The sequence below is a fragment of the Phyllostomus hastatus genome, unplaced genomic scaffold (genome assembly GCF_019186645.2).
Source record: "Phyllostomus hastatus isolate PE091 unplaced genomic scaffold, TTU_PhHast_1.1 phas_scaffold_182, whole genome shotgun sequence".
NCBI lineage: Eukaryota > Metazoa > Chordata > Mammalia > Chiroptera > Phyllostomidae > Phyllostomus > Phyllostomus hastatus.
The window spans coordinates 25,524,945-25,539,463 of record NW_025334013.1 but is presented as its reverse complement, the minus strand read 5'-3'; the positions used below and the strand labels follow the sequence as shown (position 1 = coordinate 25,539,463).

At 48.8% G+C, this 14,519-nt stretch overlaps 1 long non-coding RNA gene across 1 annotated transcript in view; it reads left to right on the top strand.

Annotated features, from left to right (window-relative positions):
* Positions 1 to 7,400: 7,400 nt before the first annotated feature.
* LOC123831554 overlaps positions 7,401 to 14,519 on the top strand; it is a 33,938-nt gene continuing 26,819 nt past the window's right edge. The window contains exon 1 of the long non-coding RNA XR_006787929.1: positions 7,401 to 7,502. This is a non-coding gene — a long non-coding RNA (uncharacterized LOC123831554). The remainder of the gene's footprint in view (positions 7,503 to 14,519) is intronic.

The following is a 14,519-nucleotide window of genomic DNA, read 5'->3' as shown; positions in this document are numbered from 1 at the left end:
GCAAGGTCACCTGGCAATCTGACTCCGGAGCATGAATGGGTGACTGTTATGCCAATTCAGCTTCTTCAAGGGAGTTTTGACTATTTCCCAAGTGGTCTGGGGGGAGGGCAGCTGGCACAGCACCCAGGAGCTCCCAAGCTCTGTGTGTGGGCATGGGTGAGAGGTCTCCTTGGGGGTGTCAGTGCATCAGGCTGTGTGACTTTGGACAAGTCATGTCCCAACTGGGGGAGGTTGGACTTGAAGATCTCAAACCTCCCTTCTCAGTCTTGTCAAAAGAGGCTCTCTGAGCCCAGGGCAGCAAATATCCCCTTAGGTTGCAGCTCCTGTTTGCAAAGCCTGCTACAGATGCCTTAATTAATTATTCAGGCTGACATCTTCAGCTCCAAAATCAGAGGGTTGAGAAAAGATCATAGGAATATAATCAATGTGAACTTGGCTGGTAATCGCTGGTCCCAGGGTGGTGTGAAAAGAAGAAAACCCTCCAAATTGGTCTTCTCTTACATTTTGGCCCTGGTTCTGCCAGCAGCCAAGATAAAACTGTCCTTCCTCAATAATTAATGAGCAGGATTGCCCAGGGCCTGGGCCCCTCGAGAAGGCCCCTCACGGTGGCTGCTGCGTGTGCGCACAGCCACGTGCACCTGCCGGTCTGGGGGGCAAGAACACTGAGTCACTGCGGCTGACCCAGCAAAGTGCCGGGAGTGCGACCGAAATGAAGGGTTGCTCTGTCTGTCTCCGAGGTGGCGTGGCAGATCAAATCACAGCGGATCAGGCGCCGAGATGTTGCCTTGCTCTGAGTGACAGAAGTTAATAATTAGTGACAATGATTGACAGATACACTCCATCTGCTGCTCTGACGCCTAGGAGCAGTTATTCCACAACTGTCTGCGGGCACAATGAACTCCCCCGGGAGCGCAGGCTGGCCTGTGATTGACAGCTGCCTCCAAGAGAGACAGGCCACTGACGGGAAAGTCACTGTCAGCAGAAGCGCTCCGGTCCCCCCGTGTTACCGAGGAGGCTCACTCGCTGTATACATTTATTCTGTTTCATTTATCATGTCAGCCGTGGTTTTAAATAGATTACTAGCTGGCCTGTTTTTTAACTGCGGAGTTTTCTGTGGGTAAATTAGAAGTAGCCACGTATGTCAACTACTTCCCGGGACACAGGTCTTCCTCTAGTTTGTTCTCCGGGTAGATGGAGGAGAGGGGAGGAGAGGGGGGCTTGCCTCGGTGGTAGACGTCACTGATCTTCCTATTAAAATTGAAACGGAATCTTTAACCAGAAGCGCTGTAAAATGGCGCTGAGCCCTACTTGGTAAACTTGGGCTCAAAAGTCCGAAATAAAGCATGAAAACACTCTTTTTTTGTTGTTGTTACTAAGAAACAAGCATGTCTCGGAGAGTGCCTTTAGATAACACAACTTGTAACAATTGCTCCTTAAACGATATTGCGTTTTTAGAGGACGAGAAGGGTTCCTGACAATTCAGAAGCCCTGCTTTCTCTCTCAGGGCGAACTGCTTATTCCCTGCGGCTTCCTGGCCAGGTCTGGAGCTCACAAGCTGGGTGTTCCTGAGTGTGGGCTACAGGTCTTTCCAGCCCCAAGTCCCTGCCCCATTTCTTCCCACAGTATTTCCATCCTGAATTAAAGCTCAGCTTCAAAGCAGCCCACATGTGGCTGGAGGACTCTGACAGCATCTAGCCCCATTACAAATAGGAAAACAGAATTATATATATTTTTTCCTGGAGGGGTTGTCACCGCCTAATTGTTCCTACTATTAATTTGTTTGGCTTTCTGGAAAAATGCATTTTAATTTTGCTTCATTTAGGATCCCACAGATAGACTCTCTGGGCCACCGCTTACCCCTCCTCTCACTCCTGTTGTCTGCCCGATGCTTCAGCATAACTTAAAGCACTGTCCACCGTGGTTATGAATAAAAGCCTACTTAAACCCTGCTATTTAAAATACAGTGAACCCTGTTTATATTGATCTCATTCAGAATGTTTTCCCGCATATGATGTCCATCCTTTAAAGTATGGGTCATGTTTCCTCTTAAGATGTTTTCTTATCTTATTCCCCTAAAATGTTATAAACAGTTTCAGTATTCTTGATAATTAGGTATGCGGGTAAAGAAAAGACATCCTGTTCTTTCTTTAAGTTTTTAAATGATTGGGATACGAGAAAATGAAGTCATAGGGAGTACAATGTTTGCCTCTCCTCTGGAGATCTGCTCTCCTCCCTGTTTCTCTAAAGGGGAAATTTACTTGGACACGAGACAGGAGCGGCACCCTAGCATACCCTAGGGTGCATGCCGTCTCCTCGGGGTTGCCCCCGATGGCTCCAGTTGTCTGCCCCAAAGGCTCGGAGTGGGAGTGGGGTGGGTGGGGGCTGGACACTGGAGAGGAAACGTGTAAGTGTGATTGTCCCTCCCACCAACTCCCCCGCTTCCTGAGTTAAGTGTGTGCCTGCGTGTCCAGTAATAAATGAGTGCGTGATACGTGTGGACAAGTTCGTGTGGTTGGTGTCTCTCATATCTTTTCTAGAGAGACTTTGAGAAAGGTATGTTCATGCAGCGCGTTTGTTCGCCTGTTTGTTTTTGGTTCATCAGCTGGAAGGTCACCACCCTCATTTTCCTTCGTAGAACCGGCTCCAGGTAGAGCGACAATGAACTCAAGTAGCTGAGCACTGAGCCAGTCCCAGGAATGCAGACAGACACCCTCAGCAGCTTACTGCCTGTTGGGGGATTGGACCAGCAAATGGGAGTTACACCGTTTCATGAATAAAGCTGTGATGGGGGGAGAGCAAGGGCTGAGGGCGTCCGGAGGAGCAGCACTGGCCTGGGTCTTCAGTGGTCAAGGAAGCTTTCTAGGCAGAAGCCTGATGAAGGGGGGAGGGGTGTGGGTAAGAGTGAGGGTGTTTCAAGCAACCAGAACGGCACACAGGGAGGATCGCCACAAAATTCAGGAGTTTGCTTTGTAAGGCTGGAGAAGGAAGTGGAAATCACATCATTTGTGCCTTACCTGCCATATTAAAGAGTCCGGACTTTACGTTAAGGATTTACACTGTAGGAAGATCACTCTGCAGTGATCTGTGGATTGGTCTGGAGTGGGTGTGAGACAGGGAAGGCAGGGTGTGGTTAGGAGGCGGTTAAAAGAAGGACCTTGGTGGGTCAGGGAGCATCCGAGGGCAAGGGGAGCGCAGACAGGTGGCAGAGGCCCCTGGGAAGCAGGCTCCCTAGGTGTCAGTGATCAGGATGCGGTGAAGCGCTGCACTGAACTTGAAAGGGGGGGTGGGGTGGAAGGAGGGGCTGTTCTTTGAGGTGAGGAACTGAGGAGGAGGAGACTGTTGGGCTAGGAGAAACATGAGTTAAATTTTGGACATGCTGAATTTGAGGTGTCTGCAGTCAAGGCCAGCGTTACAGGCATGCAGCCTGGGCTGTGGCCCTGGGCTCAGAAGGGGTCTCGCTTGGTTTACTGCTCTGCTGTCGGTGCCCGTGTTTTCACTGGCTGTGCACAGTTCATTCAGGCAGAAAGGTCAGGTAAGCAGCTGGGTGTCTGGTCTACAAGTCAGGACTGGAGAGAGAGGCCTGGGATGCTTTAGCATAGAGAAAGTATTTAAAACGCTGGGAGAGGATGAGCTCAAGAGGGAGAACATGAGGATGAGAAGAGAAGAGGGTCAAGGAGAGGGGCTGAGACACACAGCATTGTAGGGACGGCTATAAGGGGAAGAACCTTCAAATGCAAAAACTCTATTACCTGGTGCCATGTTTTGCCTTTGAGACGAGGCACCGAGGCTTGGCTATTGTCCTAGATCTCAGGAGTGTCTGGCTCCATCTCAAGGTATCAGCAAAATGGCAAATCCATTCAGCAAATGAAAAAAAAATCTTATGATCAACCATTTGTAGTTGTTATTATAGACATTTACAACATTCTTCAGATTTCAAAGAACTTTCATTTATTCATTCGACAAACATGCCCTGAGCACCTACAATGTACCAGGTACTATGCAAGGTGCTCGGGATGTATCAGTAAACAAAAGACACAAAACCCTGCCCTCATGGGGCATATGCTCCAGGGAGGACTTTCTTGCTTTCCCTTGTGCTGACTCTATTGTCAGGCAGACCCCACCCCAGGGGGTGGTCAGAGATGGTGCCAGCAACTCCCAGGTGCAAACCTAGCAAAAGCCTCAGGAGACACTCGGTGTGGACCGGCCTGGATCCTTTGGCCTCTTCTGAACCATTCTCCTGCCTATGATCTTCACAGTGGTCCTTGCACTGGGGGGAAGTTGTCCTTACTCTCATTTCACAGCTGAGGAAGACCGAGGCCAGGAGAGGCGAGAGGCGAGAGGCCTTCCCAGGGTCCCACACGTGAGACTTGGGAATGGAGCCCAGGTTCTCCAACCTAAAGCTTGTGCTCTCTCTGCGAGAGGTCCCATGGCCGAGTCCACGTGAATGTAAAGATCTCATCTCTCCCCAGATCCGCTCTAAGGCTTAAAGGTGACAAATTTAAATATCCATGAAAGACTTAATTAGGGACATGATTAGGCGACCAGATGTACGTGTAAATGACAATTGTATAGGAATGTAGCGCTATCCTTAAAATACAGGGATTTAGAAATTTAAAGAACCGCCAATCCAGCTCTTAGCTCAGATAGGCAAGGAGATCGACATCTGTAGAAGGGGAGGAACTTGCCTGGTTACCTAGCAAGCGGAGAAAGGGTGGGAGCTAGGATCTGGATCAGTGTGAGTGACCCTGTCTGTAAAAAATGGGGCAGGGGGCTGGCCAACACTTTCTGCAGCGTGTCTGAGCACCCGGTAGCCGCCTAGGTTGCTGTGCTTGGCTCACGTCTACCAGCTGGCTAAACACCCTCACGGGTGGGTTGCCTAATGAATATTCACAGCCTCGTGACAATCTTATTGCTTGCTAATTTAACTCCATACTAGTTTTTGTTGGTGATAATAATAACATCAGGCTCTCGGTGAGTACTTGCTGCATGCTAAGAATTATGCTAAGAGCCTAATCTGCATCATCATGTTTCATCTCACCCAGCAACCCCAAAGATAGCTATTTTGAACCCTCTTTTACATGCGAGACAGTGGAACCTTAGAGGGATGAGGAAACTTGCCCTTGGTCATGGAGACTGATCGGTAGAGCCCAGATCTAAATCCACATCTGTCTGATTCTGCAGCCCAGGTTTTTAACCACTGGCAGGGTAACAGTTTTTCTTTTTCCTTTTGAAAAAGCAACGGATGCAAAGGACAGCTTCTCACGTTCCCAAACCCCCTGTAAGCACTGTTTTTATGTTTCTTTTTTTTTTTTAAAGGTGGGGTCAGTCCCTGCTGGGAGCAAAAGCCATCAGTTGAGTAGCAAAGATGCTGAGGGTGACCAGTCCCAGAGCAAAGACCCTCGTGAGGTGTGCTTGGCTGGTTCAGAGGGACTTGGAGGCTGCGTGAGGCAGACTGCTCCCGAGCTCTAGGACAGAGCCCCTCCTAGAGCCGTCCTCTGGACGGGGATGTTCCCATCTGAAGGGAACTTATGTGTCTCTGTCAGAGGTTTTCCCAGGTTTCACTGCCGTCAAAAATGCCAAGAGAATTGCCGACTTGAAACAACTGTAACAGCTACCACTTACAGAGTGCTCGTATGCTGGGGCCGGCTAAGAGCTTCACGTAATTGCCTCTCTTAATCCTCATAAGAGCTGGTAGGAGAAAAGAAGAGGCAGGGGGGTCCTGTGAAGTGTGTACAATTATAATTCCCGATTCACACAAAACAAGATCAAGACTTGCATAAAGGGCTGAGTGACTTAGAGACCGAGCGGTACCGTTTCTAAGTGGCAGAGCTGGAATTTGAACCCACGAAGGCTGCCATCTTAGCCATCAGGCTGTAAGAACTGCCACGGGACCGAGGCACTGTTGATGTCGCGGAGGCCAACCGAGGCCAGAGCAGGGCAGGGACCCGTTCAAGGTTCGGAGGCAAGCAGCCGGCAGAAGTGGGACAGGAATCGAAGTGTCCTGACTTCCTGTCCAGTGCCCTCTCAACGTGCTGTCAAGCTTTTGAGCAGTTAATTCTGCAGGGATTCCTAAGACTGTCCTAGAGGAAAAACTAATGAAAGTTCTCTTCGTAAAACACTCTCCCAACTCAATATGCAATTAGCTCTGATTACTCAGGGAGCTTGGCTTCAACCCTGCCCACCACCTTGCATTTTTCAGCAGCTGTCGATGACCTCATCTCCATCTTCATGAGCTCCTTGTTGTTGAGGGGCGGTAGCGTGCTCAACCGGGGAACCTCCCCGCCTTGGCCCATCAGACCATCCCCAACGGTAAGTCTCTTTGGGGCTCCAGGGAGCCGGCCCGGAGATGCGGTGGTAGAACAGACCGCCACCTCTGCCCTGCTGTGTCGCTGTGCACGTGCACACTGCTGAGAGCAGCCAGCGTTTATGGGGGGTTTATTCTGTGCCCGGCTCTCTACATAACTTGTCTTTTTAATCTTTACAACTGTCCTCTGGAGGAAGCTCTGCTGTTAACTCCATTTTACAGATGAATATAACAAGGCCCAGCGAGATGATAAAACTTGCCCCAAAACATGGCCATAAGTGGCAGAGTCAGGGCTTGAGCCTCTGGGGTTTGTGTGCCTTAAGATTCTGTGCTTTGCCCCGCGCCTCTTGACCACATTTATGGGAAGGTTATCCCAAATCGTGTGTGTGGGGGGAACTTAAGGAGCCGTTTCTCTTGCTCATGGCTCACCTCGTCCTTTGGACATGGGCCCTAGGCTCCCCAGTGCCCCCGAACAAGGACAAGTGGATGAGCCTGAAAACTGCCCACCCCAAGCCCTAAAGATGTTAAAAGTGAACTACCAAGCCCATGCCCCAGTACCTCGGTTAGGTGACCTTCTGTCTTCTGCTTGAACATGCAGCAGATATTTTTCGAGCCCCTTGTGTGTTGGGTACTGCAGCAGTCACTGGGGATGGTGACGGGATTCACGCTTTCTTCCTTTCCTTGGTGCATAGACTGGTGTGGAACACAGACAATGAGACAAGTGATGATTGTACTGTGAGGTGAATATTAATGAGGCAAGTACAGGGTACTCAGAGGCACACAGCAAGAGTGTTGAACCCAGTCTGTGGGGGGTGCCATCAGGGAAGGCTTCCTGGAGGAAGTGAGGTTGAAGATCATTCCTAGAAAAAGAATAGGTGTGTGTTAGGCGAAGAAGGAGGGGAAGAGTGTTATAGGCAAAAATTGGAGGTAAAAGAGAGAAGATGGAAGCTCCCTGCAAGACAGACCATTCCATCTTCCCTATAGCTTTCATCCTCCTAAGTCGCCTGTGGTCAGACACCTAGGAAGTAAAACTGACTCCAGAAATAATGCTTTTAGCCTCCACTTCACATCCCCTTTCTTTTTCCAGACACCGGTGCATCAGGATGTGATGGCTGGAATTGTTGCTGCTGTCTTAGCACCATGAGGGGAGCCAACCTGAAGGCAGTGCTGATTTACTGAGGATGCTCTGTGGAGGGAGGTAAAGAACCTGTGTCTTTGATGACATTGCGCTACTTCTGAATCAGCCAGCCCTGGAATGGGGCTCGCCTCAGCTGATCTTGCGTGGATCATACTGTGTTTGGGAGCCTACAGTTGAATCCCAGTCCTCACACTCAAAGACTCACCAGCAATGTGTTTTTGGGCAAGGTAACTTTCTGAGTCTCAGCTTGTTCATCTATAAAGTAGGGATAATGATAATTGATAGTAATTATAATACTTATCCAGTGAGTGAGGTTGAGGATTACATGTGTTGATGCCTGCCACGAGCTTACAATAATGCCTGGCCTTTGGACGTGCCAACAGATGGAAGCTCTCAGTATTGCTAACACACATTTCTGGAGTCAGCTCGCACTCCAGCCTCTTCAGAGCTCTTGGGCAGGGCAATCAGCACTGTGACAGAGCCCAGAGCAGGGAGCAGGCGAAGGTCCGTAGAGGCTGGGCGATTGAGCAAGGACTCAAAGCATGAGTAGGAGTTTGAGGGTCATGAGGAGGAGGAAGCGTGTTCCTGGCAGTGTGAGCAGCCTGAGCAAAAGCGTTTTAAGTGCTTTGTAAAGGGCAGGACGCTGGTGTGGTTAGAATTTCGGGCCTGGGTGTGTGTGTGGAGGGAAGACAAGGAGGCGGGGAATCTGGGCTGGGGCTGGGAGTGGAAGGCCAGAGTGCCAGACTCAGGCATTTGCTGTGGATCTTGAGGATTCCGTGGAGCCATGGTCCTGAGGGACACTGCCCATGACAAGGACTCCGTGGTGGCCAAGTCAGGAAAGGGCACGCTGCGCACTTTGTAGCCCTGGCCACGAAGAGTGCGTATTAACGAAATAAGGGCTCTGACAAGTTCTGCAGCAACAAAACCTATTTAACCCAGTGTTTTACAAGCTCATTCAACCGCAGAAGCCCTCATTCAGTTCCGCGGGCCGCACTTTGGGGGATGCTGTTTGGTAGCTGCCAAGAGGTCTGAGGCACGGGAGGGAGGAGTCAGTTTTATGTTGTTCAGAGACCTTTTGCTAACTATTTAAACAGTAAAGGATCAAATTAAACCACAAGTAAGCTGTTTCAAAGGATTGGCTTGCGCAGCCAAAGCTCTTTTATTTTAAATGGGTGACCTCTTTCTCTGTGTCCCTCTGAACGGCTTCTGCCTTTCAAGTGCGTGAAGCCGAGAAACTTCTGCCACATACTGTGGTTTTCCTTCTGACCTTTACGCTGGGGCTCTTTAAAGATGATAATTCAGGCACAGCACTGGGATTAACACTTGAAAACTACAAGGAGGCTTTTTGGGAATTGAAGGTTATAGTCACAGGAGCTGCAGTTTGACCTGAAAAAATGTTTGAAAATTTTCTTGTCATCCTTTTCCCTTCCCTTTCACTTTCCCCCTTCCCTTCCCTTCCCTTCCCTTCCCTTCCCTTCCCTTCCCTTCCCTTCCCTTCCCTTCCCTTCCCTTCCCTTCCCTTCCCTTCCCTTCCCTTCCCTTCCCTTCCCTTCCCTTCCCTTCCCTTCCCTTCCCTTCCCTTCCCTTCCCTTCCCTTCCCTTCCCTTCCCTTCCCTTCCCTTCCCTTCCCTTCCCTTCCCTTCCCTTCCCTTCCCTTCCCTTCCCTTCCCTTCCCTTCCCTTCCCTTCCCTTCCCTTCCCTTCCCTTCCCTTCCCCTCCCTTCCTTTCCCTTCCCTTCCCTCCCCCTCTTCTCTCTTCCCTTTTCTCCTCTTTTTTTTCCCTTATAGAAGGGTCAATTGAAAATTATTTTTCCCAACTTAGCAAACACTGTTGAAGGCAGAACATATGATAAGCATGCCTTTTTGGAAGATTGGCAAAAGACTGGTGTTTCTCAGTCACTTGGGCATGGGAGGAGGAGGGGGCTTATAAAAAAATACAGAGCCTAGAGGGATTTGAACATACAGTAAAAGTTGGAAATCACACACCTGGGAACCCTCAGATTTTGCAAATCCAGCTCATACTCTGTTGTTGGTGGCAACACTTCCTTGTTGTCCCTCTGCCCGCAGTGCTTCTTGCCTCTGCCAATCCCCAAGCCCAGAGTGTGCCCCCAGGGCTCAGAGCAGGTCCTGTGCCAGTCCACTAGGACCCTGGCCTCACCACCTCACTATCCTTTCCCTGCTCTTGCTCCCTGGACGCAGCCAGTGTTCTTGCGGCCGAGGTGGAGAGGAACGGGGCGCAGGCGCAGGAGCAAGGACTGCAGGGGATGGAGGTGCCAGTGAGAATTCTTGGGGGTCACTGCCATGGGAGCTGTGCAGCCCCATAGTGCTAAGTGTGGTTCCACTTTATGAGCATGTGACTCCCGAAGGGCTCGTGCTGCAGGGAAAGTTGCTCTGTTCGGTGTCTTAGGGGCTCCTCCTCCCTTCTGGCTGTGTTCATCTCCCCTGCTTTTTCTTTAACCTCTTCGTTGCTGCAACATTGCCTTTGTCCTCCACTCTGTGACAGATCACCTCCCAGGCTAAGTCGCTGGTGGCCACATTGCTAGTACCAAATCCTTATGACTGTTCTTCTCATCCCCCGCTCTGCTCTGATGGGAAATACACCAGGACCTTACATAGGAGGCCTCATCTTGCTCCTTATCCTAGAGAGCCACCCTGGCTCCGGGAGAAAATGCTCCAGGCTGGGCTAATTATTGAAGAGATGAGTAGTACCTTCCCACTGGGAGTTATGGGTGCCCCGGAGGTTTTGGTCCATGTTTTACTCAGCTTGCGTTCTCCTAATAAAATGTCAGAGATTGCAGGGGGTGGGGCTTAAATAACAGGAAGGTATTTCTCATAGTTCTAGAGGCTGGGAAGTCCAAGATCAAGGTGCCAGTAGGGTGTCCTGCGAGAGCTTTCTCCTTGGATTGTACACAGCCACTGTCTTGATGTGTCCTCACATAGTCTTTCCCTAGAACACTCACAGTGGGGCGGGGAGAGGGAACAGTCTCTCCAGGGCCTCTTTCTCATCATGAGGGCCTCACCCTCACGACCTCACCTAAACTGAATTACCTTCCAAAGGCCTTATTTCTAAATACTATCCTTTTGGGGAGGGTAGGCAGGGTTTCAACCAGAATTCTGTGGTGATATAATTTAGTTACAGTAGTCTTCAAGTCTTTATTCCAAATACAGCTCATCTATGAAAGAAATCACCCTTTCTTCCTTTCTCTGAACTGTGACCCTGGTAGTCTCATCGGGCCACATGACTGTAAATATTGGGTTGGCCGGAAAGTTCATTTTTCTTTTCCTGTAAGATGGCTCTAGTAGCACTTAGTTGTCTTTAACTTCATTCAAAACAATTTTGTTAGATTGTATTGTGACAGCTGTCATATCAGTGTGCATTAAAAAAACTTTTCAAAACTGGTGAATTTTTGTGTATGCATTTTAATATTGAAGACAGAAGAAAATAAGCAACATTTTTGGCATATTATGCTTTATTATTTCCAGAAAGATAAACATGCAACCTAAATGCAAAAAGAGACTTGTGCAGTGCATGGAGAAGGTGGTGTGACTGTTCGAATGTGTCAGCAGTGGTTTGGGCAGTTTGTGCTGGAGTGTCTCACTGCATGATGCTCCACAGTCGGGTAGAGCAGCTGAAGTTGATAGCGATCAAATGGAGATATTAACTGAGAACAATCAATGTTCTACCATGCAGGAGATAGCCAGCATATTCAAAATATCCAAATTGATAGCATTATTGGTGAAAATGAAAAATGTATCTTTGATTTTATGGAAAAGACCATAAGGACTTTTTGGCCAACTCAATATTATGTATATTAGTCAGGATTCCTGATTATAAGCAACAGAAAGGAACTCTGGCTTTTGTAAGCAAAAGGTATATCGATTGAAAGGGTACTGGGGTACTCCCAGACTAGGTGGGAGCTGGGAGACCAGACCTGGAAAAGGGGTGGGGACTTGGTTGCAGGAAGCCAGTGAATGGCAGGCCTCAGGGAGAGTCCCATTCTTACACACCCAGACCACCACCACAGCGGACCTGAGAACATGCCCTCTGTCTTTGCGGCACTGGCTGGAGCTTCAAAGCATCAGAAACGAGGGTCTGATAGGCCCAACTTGAATCACATGCCTGCCTCAGGAAGTGGGTGGAGAAGATGCAAAGGCCTTTGATGGCCCCCACACCCTTCCTCAGCTTAGTGTCTGGTCAGCACTGCAGCGGACAGGGCATTAGCCTTCTGCCAAGCCTGCAGGGAAATTGTATGGGAGATCTGGGTGCCCGGATCTGTTTTGGGAAGGTAAATGCTTGGATTTCAAGCCACAAAGCAATAACTGTGTACTATGCCACTGTTTGCAGAAGGACCCAGATTTGTGCCTTTAGCTCTCACTCTTCCCTGAGTCCCAGTCTTGTGCAAATGCCGACTTGACAGTGCCACAAGGGTGTCTAATAAGCACCTCAGGCTTAGGAGAGCCAAAGTGAAACACCTGATTTTCTTCTTACTCTTGCCCAAGTCATACCCAACCCCACCCCCTCTTCTCCATCTAAGTAAAAGATCCACTATTCACCCAATTCTCAGACCAGAATACTAGGAGTCAAATCTCACTCCTTTCTTTCCTTTGCTCCCTACATCTGTCCTTTGGAGAGTTCTGTAGGCTCTCCCCCAAATACAACCCTGTTTTTTCCATTTGTCATCATTTTCATTGTTACTACTCACATCCAAACCACCACCTTCTCTCCCTGGACTATCTCAACAGACTCTGAATGGGTCTTGGTTCTCCTCTTGTTCCCCTATAACCCATCCTCTACACAGTGGCTTTCTAGTGCACGAATCTCACATATCATGAATACTCCTGATTAAAACCTTGGAGCTCTCTAAGAGTTTCCCTTTTCACAGAAAATAAACTGCAAACTCTTTGCTGAAGCTGCAAGAGTCTCCACATGATCTGGTCCCTTCCCATTTCTCCAACTTCTCCTACCACTTCCCCCCGCCCACCCTCATATTTGTTGCTGGTCTTCTTTCCACTCCTGTAATATCTGGCCTTCGCCTGGCTCAGGCCTTGACTCCTGCTGTTGTTTCTTTTGCAATGCTCTTCTCCCAGATCTTGTCTTGGCAGGGCTTCTCTTCATCGTGTAGGTCCAGAATCAAATGCTATGCCCTCAAGCCCTGGCTGGTGTGGCTCAGTGGACTGAGTGCAAACCAGTGGACTGGCCTGCAAAGCAAAGGGTTGCTGGTTCGATTCCCACTCAGAGCATATGCCTGGGTTGTGGGCCAGGTCCCCAGTAGAGAGCGCATGAGAGGCAACCACACACTGTTTCTTTCCCTCTCTTTCTCCCTCTCTTCCCCTCTCCCTAAAAATAAATAAATAAAATCTTTAAAAAATGGTACCACCTTGAAAGTCTTTCTCTGACTTTTCTCCCAGTCAAAGGCAGTCCCCATCCGTACTCTCTATCATATTACTATTTTATTGTCTGTACTGCACTTACTATTAGCTGACATTATCTAGTTTATTTATGGTTTACTTTGATTGTCTGCTTCCTCTTAAGATAAGCTCACCAAAAGCAGGTCATTGTCTGTTTGTTCACTGCTGTGTTCTCACTGCCCAGCACAGTATCGGACACTTGGTGGGCACTCACTCGCTATTGGTTATTTGTGAATGATGGTCATTAATGTTGGGGGTTTGGGGCTTCCAAGCCCAGAGGCCCACTGAGGGCCAAGCCCCCATGTGTGAGAGGGAGGAGGGTGTGGCAGGGGCCCAGAGGCTGCAGCCCCAACCTCTACCCAACCTGGACTCAGCAGCCCCACCTGGCACTGTCCCCTCGGTGCTCCCGTGCCCCCCGGTCTCCCCGTTTGTCCGAGCCTGGAGACCAGGTGTGGCTTTTAATTCTTTCGATTTCCATAGTCCCCATATCTAATCAATCACCAACCTCTAAAAATCAATGAGAAAAAGACACATAACCCACCAGAAAGTCAGACCGAAGCTGTATATAGGCAGACCACAGACGAGAAGTAAAAATGCCTAGAAACATATAAAAGGACGCTCAACCTCATGAGAAAGAGGGAAATGCACAGTGAAATGATCTTCCTTATATCCCCTTAAGATTGACAGAAATGTATGAATATGGATAAAATATCTCCTGTTGGGAAGGCGTGAGGAGACGAGTGCTCTCGAGCACTGTGGGTGGTAACGTGAGCTGGCTGAGTCTTTTTGGAGAACCACTTAGCAGCATCCATCAAAAATCAAAATGCACATACCTTGCAACCCACCCCGGTCACCTGTAGTTACCCGTCCCAGAGAAATACTCACATAAATAATCAGAGAGCAAGGATGATCATTGCAACGTGGTTCGTGAAAGCAGAAACTTAGGAACAGCCTCAGGGCTCACCAACAGGGCGTAAGTCAAACAAGCTGGTGCTTTCTTCTTACGGCCGTGCGGTGAGCCCGTGGTACGGTGGCTCCAGGCCAGCACGGGGCATCCTGAAGTGTTGACAGGAAAGGCCTCCAAGAAAAGTCAGAAGTTGGAGCACAATACTGACAATATGACATGCTTATGTAAAAGAACCACACGATGTACACTTATAATGATAGGGATGATTTATTTATTAAATAATAACAACAGCTAATACTCCATATTTACACCATGCTTACTCTGGGCCAGGCATTCTTCTAAGTGATTCAGGCACACTGGCTCATGTAACCCTCACAGTGACTCTCTGAGGCCGATACTGTCATGGTCATCAGCCCCATCAACAGAAGAAGAAACCGAGGCACAGAGAAGTTTAACAACTCACCGAAGGCCACACAGCTGGGATTCACAACCAGATTGAATGTGTCTTTTAACTACTGCATTATGATACTAGTTAGACACTGTGCTAAGCAGCTGTTGTATTTCTATAAGTATTATTTTATTTTTACCGATAAGGAAAGCTGGCTACAGAGAGGTAAAAAAATTCAACCAGAGTCACCTGGTTTGTAAGAGTCAGATTTGAACCTGGGTACCTTATGTCAGCACCTGTGCCCTTAACCACTGTATTACCTCCCAATATTTAGTGAGATTTGTGACAAAGCTCTCGCATCAAACCACTGAGAA